Here is an 18,587-nt window from a genome sequence, read left to right as displayed (position 1 = left end):
TTGCCAATATTGTGTTTCACGTGACTCGTATAACCAATCACTACTAAAGAAATTTTGGCTTCGCGGATCTCACATTGTGCGCGTTCAGTCAATGACTATCACAGAGTTATTGCAAAATATCTATTTTTAACTGGCATTCATTGCGCGTGCAGCTATCACGTTGACGGTTGAAGGGATTAACTGTCACGGTCCAGTAGCCTATAACATGAACATGTTGAATGGGTTAAAAATAATTTATTCGTACAATTACAAAAGTATCAATACAACCATAAATCTGACGTTAATATACATAAAGTTAAATTCAGTTTGTACAAAGTTCACAATAATTCCCGTTTTCTCATAAAGATATAAAATCTCTGATGGCGCCTGTCTTTTATCATTCTCTGATTTTGAATTGATGTCGATTTTATTTTCTGTAGATAAAATTTTACTAAGAGACATATTAGTGACAAATATAATTTAAACTGTACGTTACCCAGAGTTGACTGACTGCCGTGTACAGCCAACTAGGACAAATCAATCTGAACGACAGACTCGCCCAAACTGCAGCAAAAAAAAAAAAAAAGCCAGCTACCATTTAATTTTCGTACGTTAGTTACGTATGAGGACAAATGTTTGTACATCTGTTTTTACTACTGGGAGTACCCTTGACGAACTTTTAATACCTTTTGCGAAGCTGTGCGTCAGTAGAATACTGTGAACAGATCAAATTCAATAATTATAGTGTGTCCGTTGAGGTATCTTCTATATATATATTTGTGACTGTCGTTTGTCTGTCTGTCTGTCTGTCTGTTCGGGGTTGGCGGCTACACTAGGTCTGCCCCGAGTCTGAAATTTGGGGTATAGGGGTAGCTCGGACCGGGGAGTAACATAGGCCAGGTGGCGTTATTCTACCCCTTCCGGTTTCGGAGTTATGACCCCCGAGCGAAGCCGGTCTGTTCGGGGTTGGCGGCTACACTAGGTCTGCCCCGAGTCTGAAATTGGGGTATGGGGGAGTAACATAGGCCAGGTGGCGTTAGTCTACCACTTCCGGTTTCGGAGTTATGACCCCCGAGCGAAGCCGGGTATCCTGCTAGTATTCCATATTTTTCGAATGGCTTTTCGCCATTCACAAAAGAAAACAGCGACGCTTTTATGGAAGTAATCCCATAACTGACATCCATAAAGAGGCATACAATAAGACTTAAATAACTTATACAATCTGATTAAAATACAGATCTTTATTTCGTTTCGTTTTTTTTTAATGCTGGCGTAGGAAAGGGGGGGGGGTGAATGGTTAGCACGTGCGCGCTGATCATAAAGTCTGTCATTGACCAACTGGCGTGGTTTCGATTCCCCGTTTGTACGTGACAAGGAGTAGGGTCTCCTGTCCAACCTCGTGGGTTTTCTCATTTGACTAACCAATCAGCATTGACGTTTCTAGTGGATTACCCACACTTCTGTGCGCCTCACGCCAAAAACTCGCTGTAACAGACCGTTTCATTGGTAATTTCTCACATCACCCAGAACACGGGTTATATAACAACTCTAACAGATCCTAGTGTAGTAAAGACAAGTAAAACGAAATTTTGAACTATGAAAACGAAACAAAATAGGATCTGTGTTTTATCAGATTGATAACTTATATATAATCCGTGGAAAAACAACTTTACAATTCTTAAGCTGACAAGAATAGCTGTCTAGTCGATCGGATGGGACAAAAAACGAAGTCCCCTGTATACATTGGCGTGCACGTAAAAGATCCCTTGACAGTTGGAATTTGATATAAGAGTAGGCCGTAGTGTCGCTCTCTGGACAAAATTTCCCTCATAGCACACTTATGGCGTATGCCCGTCTTCATTAGCCCAGTTCGGAGCAGAACAGTAGGACTTATTACATTTACTTTTGTCTGAAAATTTTAAATAAAAGATTCAATAATCTCAGAACTAAATACAGTGCTGAGTGCATTTCCTAAGTGTTTTCGGAATTGACATGTTCAATGAGTTTATCATCAAGAAAAATATCTTTAATTATATCATCACAACACGATGTGGGATTAAATACAACTAACTTGCACTTCTTGCAGTTAAATTTTATATCATATTCATTTGAAAAACTAATTGCTATATCTATAAGGTTGAATAATGCCTGCCTACTATGTGTTCTCAAATTTGCATCATCTGCACACGCTATAGCCCCTACGTATACAGTCCCAATCTTAAACCGGAGTTGTTACTATTACACCCTTTAACAAGTTCGTTTATGTAGATGGTAAATAAAATGGGCGGCATCCCCCCCCCCCTTGCTTAACACCATTTGTGATATTAAATGAATCAGTTATATAATTACCACATCTATTGTACATAAACAATAAAAATCTAGTAATTAAAAGACATAATCCTCGTTTCAGAAACAATTTAAAGGGTTTTATGTAATTCACACGGTCAAATGCGTGACAGGTGTCTAAAAGAATGACAAAGACAGAAGAGTTTCTTCTGTTGTAGCAAGTCAGAGCTCTTTAGTCTGTTACAGTTGTTATCAAGGATTATCAGTCAAACAGCTTGCCAACTATACTGCTGAGGGCTATACCACGGGAATTATCCGAGGAATTTAACGACCATTTTTTTGTTCTTCGGAATAGATTTAATAGCAGACAATACAAAGTTATGAGGTGAAGAAATGCCGTGTGTAATCAGGACAGTTAACATCAAAGACAAATCATTATTATCAAATGAAACACAAACGTTCGTATTTTTGTGCATACATATTTCCAATATCTTCGCAACCAATCTGGCCGTCAATATTGTTTGGCAAGGAGTGGGGTGTGCTATTGATTTTGTTAATTTCTTTCCAGAAATCTCTGGTTCTATTAGTCAATAGGTTTTCAGCTATCTTGTAAGAGGGTATCTTATCTTTATTCTTTTGGACAGATTTGAGCACCTGATGATATTTTGCCCACGTTCGGCGTCTAATGCATGCCATATGCCCTGATTTTAGACGACCATTATCTTTCCCGGCATTGTGCCGGGAATAAAGGAATCCTAATCATCAAGTCGCATTATCCCTATTTTTTGCCGTTCGCCATTCGCAGTATTTGGAGAATCACCGACATCGACAGTTTAACCTAGTCCTTATCATAATAGAATTAAACCAGCGGCTGCCAGGCAGGATATGCCCACATTTTCGAGAGATGGATAGAGAACAAGCTAAAAAGAAAGTGATTTTTCCTACAATCAAGGGCCATAATTCAGGAAATTACAATTCGATATGCGCAAATATCGAAAAGAACCGAGATCTTTGAGTTGTAAACTTACATTTCAAGTTTCAACAAAATCGGATAAAAATTGTGACCTCTATAGGGTCCACAACCTAGATATACTATATTTTTACGCTATTTGAGAACGAAGGGCGGCCATTTTGTCTGTCAGTTTTGGGCCGATTTTCACGAAATTCGAACTCAGCCGTCCTTAGGGTGTAACTGTGATATAATAATACGATTTTTTAAATCGGATAAAAATTATGACCTCTATAGGGTCCACAAGCTAAAAACGTGATTTTTCGTACCATCTAGGGCCATAATTCAGGAAGTTACGGTCCGATATGCACGAATATCGAAAGGAATCGAGATCTTTGGGTTATAAACTTACATTTCAAGTTTCAACAAAATCGGATAAAAATTGTGACAGGGGCCATAATCCATGAAGTTTCGATCCGATACATGCCAATATCGAAAGCAGCCGAAATCTTTTGGAGATAAACCTATATTTCAAGTTTCGTCAAAATCGGACAAGAATTGTGACCTGTAGAGTGTCCACAAACAAATTGTGGACGAACGTCCGGACGGACAGGGGCGACGACAATATACGTCCACATAAAAATGTGGGCGTATAAAAAAACCCGCAGGGTTGTGACAGTCCAGTAGACTTCTACAAAGAGAAATAACTACAATCAGACCAAAGCCCCATGGACTCAATGACTTCAATCTTAAATCCACCCATTACTGTAGCTTTGTTTTTAAAATTTCGTTTATCACTACGAAGAGCCCAACATGTCACAATCATGCTGATAAAAAAAAAATTTAAATCTGTATAGGATGCGACGACTTGTACGTGATTTCCCCCGATCCATGCGACTTCCTGGATGTGAATTTCCCTGATCCTTTTGTCCAAAAATCATGAATATTCACCAAACTCTGCCAGGAAATATAAACTGAAACACTCTTCTTCATACCTAGACCAAATTCAACTGAAATTACAATCCAAAATGTTGTCAAAGAATTACTATCAATCTGATCAAAACACAGACCCTATTTCGTTTCTGAACAATCATCATCCATCTTTCAAATTAACCGCAAATGTAAGTCATAACAGCATAGATTTCCTTGATACCACCGTCTTTAAAAGTAGGAACACCAAAAAAACAGGCCAGCTGGAAACTAAAGTATTTTTTAAAGAAACCGATACTCATCAATTATTGTTCAAGAGCTCCTTTCACCCCAAACATATCTTCTCTGGCATCATAAAATCTCAGATTCTCCGTTTTCATAGGACATGCACTCAGATGACCGACTTTGAGTCAGCATGTACGCTGGTATTTAGCAAACTAAGAGAAAGGGGATACTCCGAACGCTATCTGCGACGTATAAAAAACAACACTTTAGCTGAACTTGCCGCCAAAGGAACAAATAATATGCAATCAGCAGTTGAAACAAAAACTTGTGGCCATCCGAGATGTCAAACATGCAAAATTATAAACATATCCGACCATTTTCATAACAAAACATCTGGCACACAATTCCCAATATTAGACCAACTTTCGTGCAGTAGTTCAAACATAATTTAACTAATTTCATGTAGACAACCTGACAAGCAATACGTAGGGGAGACTCAAAATGCACTTAAAGAAAGAATTAACGGTCACCGGTCAGACATAGTCACCAAAAAAGACAAGCCGGTCTCAATTCATTTCAACCAACCAAATCATGACATTTCTGATCTCATTGTCAGGCCGATAGAAAAGACCAAGAGCGACTTTGAAACTACAGAAGAAATTAAAACGTTTAGGCTAACAAGAGAAAAATTCTGGATTGACAAATTGAAAACAACAGCCCCCCTAGGTTTGAATATTCATACGGCTAGCGCAATTATAGCCCCTTTTGTAGTTCCATTTAGCGCAACAGCAGCAAGTGCATCCAACACTATACTGATCTCCAAGAAAATCACCCGAAAATCTTCACACAGAAACTTATAATTGCATATTCTAAAAATAAAAATCTGAACGACATCCTAGTGCACAGTAAATTAGATTAAATAAGACCAGTCTCCACTCTTACCCAAAGCAAACCATATATCAAATCCTATCCCTAACCGTTAGTAAATAAAATTAACTAGATAGAAGAATCCCTAGCCCTAACCTGGTGATGTGGAACAAATACGATTTTTTAGAAAATCTAATCCGTAGTAAGAAACACACTAATGTGGCTCTACCCCGAGAGCCTCAAATTTATTCTTTTTTCTTCAGAAACAAAAATACCAGAATACCAGAAGCACCATCCAAGGAAGACCATCAGCGCCACCAACACCAAAAAATAGTGAAATCGTTTTTGTATATAAATCTAATGTATTGTATGTATTTTTAATAAAACTAGGAAATATCACGAACTAATTTTTCATCATCCTAGGCCAGTGCTTATGTGGAGACTAAAACCTCTCCCCCAAATTCTTAAACCTAACCTACAATCCCGTGCCCTAACCTTATTTACATATTAGCGACCTTGGGTTGGCCTTAACAAATAGATCTAGCCACCTGGAAGAGATGTTATATAACCCACGTTCTGGTTGATGCGAGGGATAAGTCGAGTTCTTGGCGAGCGGTGCACGGAACTGCGGGTATCCCACTAGAAACACCAAAGCTGATTGGTTAACCAACTGTCTGACGACAGCGGCATTACGGCCTACTCTTATATCGAATTCCAACTGTCAAGGGCTTTTGTACGTGCACACCAATGTGGATGCAGAACGGAGGGCCTGACAAGGACAGCTGTCTAGTCATTCGGATGAGACGAAAAACCGAGGTCCCGTGTATACATTGGAATGCACGTAAAAGATCCCTTGGCAGTTGGAATTCGATATAAGAGTAGGTGATAGTGCCGCTGCCCGGGCAAAATTTTCCTCATAGCACACTGTATGGCGTATGCCCGTCTTCATTAGCCCAGTATAGGAGCAGAACAGCAGGACGTTAAACCCCATTTCATTTCATTTTGTCCTGAGCCAAGGGGCGTGGTGACCAAGGCTTTTGCGTGACAAACAAGATCCCGTCCGGGCCCTAAAGAAACAATATTTATATATGTGCGGGGAGGGGGGGGGGCTACCCGTGCCGCCTGGTAATATTGGACTGTGTGGAACATGCTAGAGTCGTTTTGCAGCATATCTGACCCCCGGTATATGTTTGACACTGGTTAAGCATTATGATTATGTTGAAAACCACGTGACCTTTTGCCATTTTCCAGGGGGCGCAACAACGGATAACCATGACGCAAAGCTCGTCATTGCTTCCCTCTCCCTTAGCACTGATGAATTTTCTCATCCGACACAGGATTGAACACAGAACCTCATGGTTAGCGAGCCATCGTCTTACTCACTGAGCCGCCACGGCTCCCAGATCATACACCAGTTGATTTTAAAGACAAGGGCAAGTCTAAACAAACATGAAAAAATTATATGTTTATTTCCTCAAAAATATTACAGCAAGCATAATAAAGTTTCAAATAATAAAATATTTTCAATTCTTTTCAAGAGGAAAATATCATGTAATCTTATATTATACAGAACTACAAATATCTGTTTTAAAAAAAAAATCTTTAAAAATAGTACGATTCCAAAAAGGTGCAAGATGACAATTTGGGAGTTTTCAAAAGTGTGCAAGATGAGATATTGGGAGAATCTAAAAAGAGACAAAATGTGAAAATGGGAGATTACAAAAAAAGGACAAGGTGATAAAAGGAAAGGTTTGCCAAAATATAAACTGTCACACTCGAGTGACTAAATAAAAATTAACACCTTAGCCTTTAAATTCCAGGAAAAAAAACGATCCATAAGAAATAGAGTAAAAATAAATTGGATGGGAAACCAAAACTCGAGGATGAATACGCAAGGGATAAAAACACTCTGATATATTGATATGATATACAATTAGCTTCTCTGTAATGGTGTAAAGAGAAGTAAATAACATTATCTATATATACTGACGTCCAAAAGAAAGTATACACACTAAAAGTATGACTAAGTTTTGTTTAGATTTAAAACATTTGATAAAGCATTACTGGGTTTGTCTCTTGCGTCCAAACTCAACATTTCTAAGCCAAATAAAAATGTGAAACAAATTGACATTCTACCCTAATACCGTATACCATGGAAAAACGACTTTGGTTGATGCAGCACAAAATGCACAGTGTATACTTTCTTTTGGACGTTAGTATATAAACATAGCAACATCTTTGTATGTACAAATAATGTTTTTCATTATAATTAGCCTCTCATATCATATAAAGAACCACAATACCTGAAATACTCTTTAAATATATAAGATAATAATATCATTTGATGGTGTCACTTATTGCAAATTGAAACAATTTGCCTGTCAACTAATTTGAGGATTTTGTTTGATAGATACTGTGATTTGGGGACTGCGAGAAGCACCCTTTTTGAAGCGCATTAGGGGACTGGGAGAATCGTGTTTAAAAAAGAATGCCATACACCGACAACATTACTACCTTTAAGTCTGAAAATAATGGTTACATACATGAAAAAAATTCTTTTAGTCACTTTTTAACGTTTTGTTATCTTGTTTTCGAACACAGAGCCATAACATTTAAATCTTTTCAAATCATGTTTACGGTTATTTCATCCGGCACAAATCGAATTCAAATCCACTTAACATCGCAGCCATCCGATGGCATCGAGAGTTGATTATGGTCGTAGTAAATTATTTAATGTCTAATTAATAATTTAGATAACATTTAAGACCTAAAGAAAGACTTGATATAGGCAGGTTTATGGAAGGATGTCGCTGCCAATATTAAATGCTCTGCTTGATTATATGTAAAAAGTTCAATGTACAAAGTCTTAATGCCGGTAATGATAAAGTCAAAATACCTCGAAGGGCAAAGTTAAATGTAAAACATCAAATGCAATGTGTCAAATGTCAAATGTTTTATTGGAAAATGCTGTTTTGACGTGTCTACATTTTACATTTTTCTTATTACATTTTAGCAGAGCTTTTAATATTGGCAGCGATATCCTTCCATACAGATTTAGCTCTTGCATAATGCTTGTTTAAAACAATTCAAGCTTCCTGCCATACATGTTAATGTGAAGACATTATCAGACAAGACTGGGCCCAATAAGTGATCAGTGTTGTAATTAGTGTAAAATATATATCAAAAAGAATCCATTTAATCAAATATCAAGCAAATTGTCATTTAATGCAAATGCTCATTTCTGGTTGAGGAAGATCATTTTTATTTTCGTTCTGGTTTATTTTTATTTTAGCGAAAAAAAGAAAGACTATCAATAAAAGGATGTTGGCATCCCAAACTTAGGCTGCCTATCTACAGCTAGCTCCGGCTGAGAATAAGCCCTAAGCTAATTAACCGACATTTAAATTCCTACATCGACGATTTTAGTCGAAAACACTGAGTATGCTTTTAGAAATTTTTAAAAGTATTTATTTCTCTTCTATTGTCATATTGAATGAAATTAAATATGTTTATTGAGCCGCTGTGTGTATGAAAGATGTCAAACTAATCAAAGCCGAATCACAAAATAGTTCTCTAATTATTCAATATGGCAGCGCCCATGAAACATAATTTCACAGAGGCGGTTTTGTTTGCGAAAACAAATTTAGGAGTATCTAACCTTGTTTTGAAAGATAAACAGATTGAAACTCTAAAGACAGTTTACAATGGTAAAGAATTTATTGCAATATTACCCATAGCACATATTATATATCGCTTTTACGCGAGTGTCAGCGACATGCCGTGTTTACATAAAACACACGTGCGTGGGTTATTTTTACTCTGTTGTCTAAACAAAGAGGTATCGAGTCGATAAGTCCCGCCCCAAAATGATCACATGAGCGTTATAAATGGCGGATAATCAGTGCAGTGTCACATTCTGGGAGGTATGACGTAGATGGGTCGCTGCGTGCAGTATGGGATGTTGGGTGATTTTTTTTAGCTAGATTTGCAAGTTGGAATATCACAATCAGCCATATATTTTTGCCTTAGGATTCAAACATTTCTTATTGTATTTAATCTTACAGAGCATTTGTCCTAGCACACACATGACAATAATTGAGTTATTACAAAAACAATCCTTCGATGTATCTTTAATAATTTTTGAGAAGTAACGCCCTGTCATTGATGTTGTCGGCAGATGGTGCAGCGGTGTCTTCCGAGCCAACAAATTTTGTCTCGCTTGGATCACGAACAAAGGCAGCACGCTGAAACAAACCAATATTGGTTTTATAATTAAGTGTTAAAATTTGATAAAGGGTCTTTTAACCAGAAACATGATGACGATGAATAAAACACCTCTCATTTATACCGATGTTTGCTTTTTGTACTGCTGTTGAGCGGGGATTTTAAAATATCTCTTAATGTCTGCTTTCTCCGCCGACATCATCACTTGTTGTAGGATCCTGATGCAATGACCGCGAGTTTTACAACATCTAGCCATTGCTAGAATAGTCTGAAATTCCCGAACTAATAGACAAGTTAACTCCTTTTACCGCAGACACATGAACAATAGCGTTGTCCAATCCAGGGGCGGGTCAAGAGGGGCGTGGGGGGGGGGGGGGCAAACCCCACACTGATCAGCTACATACAAAAATTGTTAAACAACACTTTATGAGAAAAGTTTAACGGTCGCGTGCTTTATCTTTTATCATCAGATGGTGGGATGGGTTTGGCATTTATAGACATGTGTGATATCACAATAATGCTTTGCTTTAATGCAATTGAATCACTATGTGATCCTATTAATTCATTATAAAAATTGGCATCAAACGGGGTGTTGGATTTCCCTCTTTAAAAAGCGCAATGTGTATGTATGCCTACGTAATTTAGAGACGATGACGGCATCATGCATTGTCAACTGTCCAATTTCCTTAACAGGAGTCTGACACCCCCCCACCCTCCTGCAAAAATTCCTGGATCCGCCCCTGCGATCAGAGGTCGTGACACAAACACACTCAAATCAAACATGGCGACCTCCAAGGAAAGCTTGACATTGAACGACTTTGCAACTCGATTATCACAGGTAGACATGTTAGCTGGAAAGCGCGAGACTTGTTATTGGCAACATTTTCTATCGAGGTATCTGAGAGGTCTCCAGCTGGGTCAGTAGCCAATTAAAATTAGTGAGGAAAGATGGAAGGTATTACGTGAAGGGATTTTAGGAGTTAAAGCGAGTTCAAACTTTCTATTGAAGATGCATTTGATCCAGAAGCTAAACAGATGTACAAACCTGCAGTCTTGCCGTTTCCAACTGTTACACTTGTAACAATAAATAGCACATATACCGCATTCATTATTTAAGGTAAATTTAAGCTACCGATTGTTTACACGTTTCTGATGCAGAGGATAACAGGCCCGAGTTCACGCCAATGTGTACACGGCACCTCGATTTTTCGTCCTATCCGAGCGACTAGACAACTGTCCTCGTTAGGCCCTCCGTCCTGTACCACTGACAAGGAGAAACTATGCGATCTGTATGTTGAAGAAGGACCATGCAGTGTGCTATGAGAAAAATGTTTGCCTAGTCAGCGGGACTACGACATACGCTCATTTTAAATTCCAACTGTCAATGGTAATTTTACATGACTGGCATTGTACCTCGGTTTTTCATCCCATCCGAACGACTATACGTTGTCCCTTGCCAAGCCCCCTGTCCTACACCACTGACAAGGGGGTACCATGTAGGAAAATCCCGAGGAACCTTCTCAATCCAACACAAGGATGGAACAAGGGATCTCCAGGTTAGCGGGTCAACGCTTTTACTCACAGAGCCACCGCGACTCCTGATGCAAAATATTATCAATTTGAAGATTATTTTGATGCATTCTTATCGATGACAGGCCTTAAGATCTAAGGTTCACCTGTTAAACCATTAGGCCACCTACCCCTCCCACCCCCCCACCAAAGAAAAGAAAATTCCTAAGACGTTTTTTATATTAAAAATCAATTTACCTGGTGGGATTTGTAGGTTTCAGCAACGACAGTTTTAGCGACGGACTCGCAGGTTTCAGTACCAACAATGACAAGCTCAATCAAGAGCAAGATCCACCCAATCCCAACGACGACGACAGTCGCCACGCCCATCTTGCAAACAGTATTCATTTTAGTAAACATTTTACAAGACTGCATTGAATCAGCCAGATAATCATCGTCAGCAGAATACCTGAAATTAAATTGGTTTGATGATTTTAAAGTAACCAATAGCACATTGATATAATATTAGGCCGAAGAAAATAATATTCTGGTTCTTAGATACGTTATTTTGTTGTTTTTCTTTTTTGTTTGTTTGTTTTGTTGGAATTATAAGCAACGAAACATACGACCAAACAGCTAAGTTGTCCGGGCAGTCAACGGTGGTTGTCGCATAATTTATCTTTTTTCGGTAATGAAACAGTTACAATACAGTAAATTCTGATTAAGAGTAACAACTCATTAAGTAATTATAAGAAAATCACTAGAATTCGTTTAGCTTCAAGTTCTGTCCCATGCTAACGTTTAGTATACAAAACATTTAATATCATAGATTTAGCTGTTCAAATTATCAAAAGTCATTGAAAATCAATAATCATAATTGTTCGTCTCAAGACCTTAAACCCTGTGTATATATTTAAAATCAATCGAATGATAACTTTGGCCTATAGAGTATCAGCAAGATATTTCGAAGTAATCAAGGGCAATAACTCTGGCAAGAACTATCGAAAATCGGATGATTACTGTGATCTCTAGAGCATCCACAGCCACAAGATTTCTCAAAGTAATCACTTCTCATAATTATCGGAAATCGTTGAAAGTCCATAGGATTCTTCGTATCATGACCTTAAACGAAATGAAATGAAATGAAATTGGGTTTAACGTCCTACTGTTCTGCTCCTATGCTGGGCTAATGATGACGGGCATACGCCATACAGTGTGCTATTAGGGAAATTTTGTCCGGGCAGCGGCACTATCGCCTACTCTTATATCGAATTCCAACTGCCAAGGGATCTTTTACGTGCATTCCAATGTATACACGGGACCTCGGTTTTTTCATCTCATCCGTAGGACTAGACAAGGGGGAACCACGCCGGAAAATCCGGATGAACTTTCTCGGCCAATGCAGTGATCGATGACCTTAAACACTGTGTATAAATTTAAACTCAATCGGATATTAACTTTAGCCTCTAGATTTTTCAAAGTGATCAAGGGCCATAACTCTGACAGTAATTATCGGAAATAGGAGAAAATCAATAGGATTCTTCGTCTCGTGACCCTTAACACCGTGTATAAATTTAAAGTCAATCAGATATTAAGTTCAGTCTCTAGAGCGTCCAAAAGTGATCAAGGGTCATAAATCTGGACGCAATTATTGGAAATTGTTATGAATCAATAGGCCTCTCCATCTCATGACCTTAAACACTGTGTATAAATCTAAAGTCAATCGGATATTAACTTTAGCTTCTAGAGCGTCCACACGTTTTTTCAACGTGATCAAGGGCCATAGGGCTGGAAGTAATTATCGGAAATTTTTGTAAATCTATAGGCTTCTTCGTCTTATGACCTTAAACAATATGTATAAATTTAAAATCTGCCAGATATTAACTTTAGCCTCTAGAGCGTCCACAAGCAATACACTTTTGTGAGAAAAGTGTCAAGGTCGTGTGCTTTATCCTTTATCATCAGATGGTGGGATGGGATGGACATTCAATGCGCAAGATAAAGACATAATAGATATCATAATCAATGCTTTTTATCAATGAAATTAATTTACAATGTGATCTTATTAATGCATAATAAAAATTGACGTCAAACGGGGTGTTGGATTTCTCTCTTCCGCCCCGCCCCCTCCCCCAACATACACACACACCAAAACCCCCCTTCTGCAAAACTTCCAGGATCCACCCCTAGCGGGCTATTCATCAAATGTGTCGAATTCTTCTACAAATGCTACGTGGTATGATTTCAATGTGACCAAACCCAGGAGGCATTGAGAAGGTCATTTTTACCCCGAACCAAGAAAAAGTCCTATTTCATACCTGCACATACACATATTGTTCGTGATCTTACACTCCTGGTTTTGAAGAGAAGCAGCAATAGCAGCAAGCTCAGTGATACCAAGCCCCAAAAATATTGCCATGTAAACAAGGGCAATGATTCCCAAAACCATGTGGGTCATGTACTGCAAGTAAATAAAAATATACCATAACAAATGTGAAAGATGGGATAGTAAGATACCAACATCATGCGAGAGAGAGAGAGAAGAGAGAGAGAGAGAGAGAGAGAGATTGTAGTTAAAATTCAATGAGAACCAAGTGTTGGGTTTACAACTGTTTACTCTTCCGAGCACTGTTGAGTAATTAATTAGTCTGTTAATATGGTATTGTTGGTTGTATTGTGGGGGCTGATTCGTTCATTAAGGGAATGTATTGGAGGGGGGGGGGGGCAATACGTTTGATTCATACTTTCGTAAAGATATTGTATCGTAGGGTCATCTCATTTATACAACCAACAATTTAGATTTATACAAAGACTGATAACTGATTCTTACACCTAATTTTGTTCGGATGATGGCGGCAGTGAGTCCAGAAACAACAGGTATAATATACTGAAAAATACAAAATATAAGATATAATGGGGTTTAATGGCGTACAAGCTTCGAACTTCACGAAATATTTCTGGCGTAATGAAAAATATTATTTAATGGCGTGAAAATTTCAAACTGGCCGTAATAGGCCTACCCAAATTATTTTACATAACTGGTTTCAGCCTGACTGTACTGCACAAAATATTGTGATCTATGTTATGAATCTGAGTCGAAATAAAATGCAATGAAATGAAATAGGGTTTAGCGACCTAGTGTTCTGCTCCGACTAGGCTAATGAAGACGGGCATACGCCACGCAGAGTGAGAGCTATGGGAAAAATTTTCCCGGACAGCTGCGCTGTATGTATATATGTATTCAAATATCAAACACTACAATCATTAGTTAACAAGTTGATGTTGTTAGTCGGAACGTAGCAAATTCTTCGATCCCTGCATTGGCCGAGAAAGTTCATCCAGATTTCCGGCTCGGTTTGCCCCCTTTGTCAGTGCTGCAGGGCGGAGGGCCTGACAAGGACAGCTGTCTAGTCGTTCAGATAAGACGAAAAACCTAGGTCCCGTGTACACATTGGCGTGCACGTAAAAGATCCCTTGACAGTTGGAATTCGATATAAGAGTACAGTAACTTACGGCAAATGCATGACATACGATCATATTGTTTCTCCCCTGAATAGCAAACTCGTTCGCCAATTCAGACAACAGAATAATCACGGTCACACCTACTAGACAAATATATAAATAACTGTAGAATTTCCTACAGAAAGTGCAATAAAAAAAACTATAGAATACTGTAGTATTTTCCCATAAATTTGTAGGAAAAACTAAAGGATATGGGCTACAGAAACTGTAGAATATTTGGGCCAAATTATCAGAGAGAGAGAGATAGAGAGAGAAATGGGGTTTAACGTCCACTCGACATAAATTAGGTCATTTCGAGACCAGCACATGGTTCAATTTTATTTCAATAATTCGCTTGCGCGTAGGGGTATTTAGAAGTGGGAGAAAACCGGAGGACCCAGAGAAAACCCACGAGGTTGTACAGGCAACCCTACTCCTTGTCACGTACAACAGGGGAATCGAAACCCCGCCAGTTGACCCATTGGCAGACCTTATGATACAGCGCTCTCTCTCTCTCTCTCTTAAAGAAACCTTAAAGATGAATTTTCCAAGACGCAGCATGGGCTAAATCGTCCTATTCTTTTGCAGTTTTTTTGTTTGTTTTTGTTTTTTTTTTTGTTTCAAATGTTAAATAAATTGTAATTTGACCCCGTTCATGGCATGCATAGCCAATATCAGAAACATCATTACAAAGTATCATTGAAAATCAGAACTTAAAACAAATAATTACAAAATACAATTTTAATACAAATACCCCCCCCCCTCCTCCACTACGCCAAGACGGAGGGAAGCAACTCCTTAAATCAAAATCATATCCAAAATCCAAAATTCAAAATATTCATTATTATTTAAATATCAATTACTATGACAAGCCCATAAAAAACTCTCTGGTTCCATTCTTAAGAATAGATTAGAAAACCGCGATCATTTAAGCCTAGGCTTTCTAAAATAGATAATCGAGACATAACCTCGATTGTCAAGTACATGTACCATTGCTACGATAAAGAAACTACGCTGCATTTTCTCAGATTTTTATACATTCATAACTTGACTCTATCTCAATCTACATAATGCAACCTTAAACTCTCAAAATTTCTAAAGTAATAAGCAGACTATACTCAATAGCATAGTCTTAAATGCTGATTGATGGCGAATTATAATATATCCCTTCAACATCCTGGGGAGAAGGGAGAGGGGCAAGGTGTCTATGTGGAAAGACGCTGGCTCGCTACCCTGGAGGTCGCGTGCTCGATCCCTGCATTGGCCGAGAAAGTTAATCGGGATTTTCCGACGTGGTTTCCCACTTGTCAGTGGTGCATGACGGAAGGCCTGGCAAGAACAGCTGGCTAGATGTTCGGATGGGACGAAAAACCGAGGTCCCGTGTCTACATTGGCGTGCACGTAAAATAACCCTTGTCAGTTGGAATTTGACATAAGAGTATGCCATAGTGCCGCTGCCGGGGCAAAATTTCCTTCATAGCACACTGTAAGGCGTATGTTCGTCTTCATGAGCCCAGTCGGAGCATAACAGTCGGGCGTTAAACCCCTTTTCATTTCATTTCATTTCATTTAAACATCCTGTTATTATTTAGCAGCGCATCCTATTCCAAGAAGCTACTGAGAAACTCAAGTACTAGTTCCCCCCATATCAAATGGCAGACATCCTGGTTTGGAGAATAGTCAACTGAAATATAACTTTATGTCTGACATTGACCATTATATACATTATAGTCACATTTGTACATGTAACTATACTCTTGATATATTAATTGTTAATCTATATGAATATGAAATGGAGTTTAACGTCCTACTGTTCTGGTCCTACTGTTCTGTTCTGTGCTATAAGGGGGAATTTTGCCCGGACAGTGGCACTATGGCCTACTCTTATATCTACTCTTTTACGTGCACGCCAGAGCCTTATATAAGGCTCTGGTGCACGCCAATGTGTATAAGGGACCTCGGTTTTTCGTCCCATCGGTACGACTATACGTTGTCTCTTGTCAGACCCCCCTGTCCTGAACTTTCTCGGCCATCTCAGGGATCGAACACGCGACCTCCAGGTCAGCCAGCCAACATCTTCCTCTCACCCGCTGAACCACCGTGGCTCCCTAATTGTTAATCTTCATTTGTACGTTTTGTATTTCTTTTCACATTGTTTCCATGCTGTTATCTATGGAATAAAATCTTATCTTATCCATCACTTTAATTGAACAGATAATTTCTTTATTAGTTGTTTCCCCTTAATACCAGGGTAATCTTACTCCATTATATTTCCTCAAAAGATCGTTCAAATAAATGTGGGTTGAAATAAGACATCGAATGCACAAGACTAAATGGTAAATAAAAGTACCCTATCGAACTAGTAAGAGCGTGTCCACGAGAGCACCATGCAGAAATTGTAAAAAACGATAACCCGGGGGGTCAGCAAATTTCAACCATACTTGGTCTATGGGGACCCCTAGGCGACAGAAGTCACATGATGAAGTGAAAAAATTTTGAACTGACAACTTCCGGTATAACTGGAAATTGTTGTTTTGGGGCAAAAGTTGACATATTTCGACCAATTTGTTACCCTAATTTCAAAACGCTCTTACCCGAAATGTTGTGTCTCTAAATTCTTGATATTGGTCAGGTATGATAGGCCTAGTAGTTGTCTTAAAATCCTGCAGTCGTTTGGGAATGAATGAATCGTGTGGAATTTTCTGTGAGTGATCATAAAGTGGTCATTTTACATATGTTTAAAATTATGCTATCCTAAAACGCATGTAGCTGCTTCTTTGCAGGTCTGACATAGAATTGCTTGGTGTGGTTGTGAAGGGCATTTCTCAAAGTAAATGTCAAAAGAAAAAAATTGACCGGAACGCAACCCACTAGAGTGCTGTAATATTCTGAAAATGTGTAAAAACGGTATTTTCCACGAAATTCGTTTTTTCACTGATGACCGACTACTATTTTCAAGAGTTCAAATGACCGTTGATTATGAACATTATAGTACAATTTTTTGTTACTTGAACGTTCCTGGTGCCAAATATACTATCTTGGTTAAAAATCATGAAGTTTTTGTGACAAAATCGGACGTTCGCGGTCATCGTAGGAAAGGGGCTTAACTGGTGTATAATTTTGCAGGATCAGGCAACGATTATTCTCATCTGTATTCAGTAGTTAGTAACACGGAAGTGCATAAATGTAAGGACTGGCATAGCAAGCTTTTATATTAGCACAATTTAACCAAAGCAGCACCTTTTCAGCAATGACCAACGATTATCTTCAAATGACTACTGATCATCACCATTACTTGTAATATTTCGTAATTTCAACGTGAATCGTGTCAAATAGATCATTTTGTTTAAAATCATAATATTTTTGTGACAAAATCTGACTTTCACGCTTGCTTGATAGCCATAGGGAAGAGTCATAAGTGGTGTGTAATTTTGCAGGGATCAGACCACTGTTATTAAGATCTGTATTCATGAGCAGATCATCGTATAAATTTGACTGACATGACTATCATAAACTTGATATCTATTAATTTGTACACCTGCTCATGTAAAGAAGAACCATAAGAAGAAACATTCAGAAGTGTTCATGTAGGGACATTTAATGTCTGGTATTGAAATCTCTGAAGGGAAAGATAGATCACAACAGGATTTATGGCACTCCAGGATAATGTTGACCGCATGTGCCAAACTCCTACATATACCTACGTTCGAGCAGAAGTGCTCACTTACTTAGATTCCTACGTTCGAGTGTAAATGCTCTCTGACCTTCCTTCAAGGTTTTTGGACCACAGAGTACTGTTTTATTTTGTAGTACTGTTTTTGACCTCTTCTCCTTCAGGGAGTTCAATATGGAATTATCATAGCCTCCCGATCTGTAATGTCTCTCCATGAAAACGTCCAAATGTTTCTATACAATGATCGGCTCCTAAATACAGATGGGAATAAGCTGGTCTGATTCCTAAAATATGTTTGACCAAAATAACCTATTTGGCACAAGGAACATTGGTAGAAAAGGTGTTGTATAGTCGTCTTGCTGATTGTGTGACTACGACTTACTGTCACTGGATCATCTACAATCACCTCGTCCTTAAAACCTGTTACAAGAGCGAACATGTACA

General features: G+C 38.5%; 1 long non-coding RNA gene across 1 annotated transcript; it reads right to left on the bottom strand.

The window, feature by feature from the left end:
* Positions 1 to 9,302: 9,302 nt before the first annotated feature.
* Positions 9,303 to 13,424, bottom strand: LOC130010851 (uncharacterized). The gene is made up of 3 exons (XR_008786123.1): positions 13,288 to 13,424; positions 11,228 to 11,438; positions 9,303 to 9,480 (listed from the first exon to the last, which is right to left on the bottom strand). It is a non-coding gene; the product is annotated as an uncharacterized LOC130010851 (long non-coding RNA).
* Between the last annotated feature and the right edge of the window lie 5,163 nt (positions 13,425 to 18,587).

The sequence above is a fragment of the Patella vulgata genome, chromosome 2, assembly GCF_932274485.2.
Source record: "Patella vulgata chromosome 2, xgPatVulg1.2, whole genome shotgun sequence".
Lineage (NCBI taxonomy): Eukaryota > Metazoa > Mollusca > Gastropoda > Patellidae > Patella > Patella vulgata.
The sequence above is the reverse complement of the archived record's forward strand: the minus strand, read 5'-3'. Positions and strand labels throughout refer to the sequence as shown.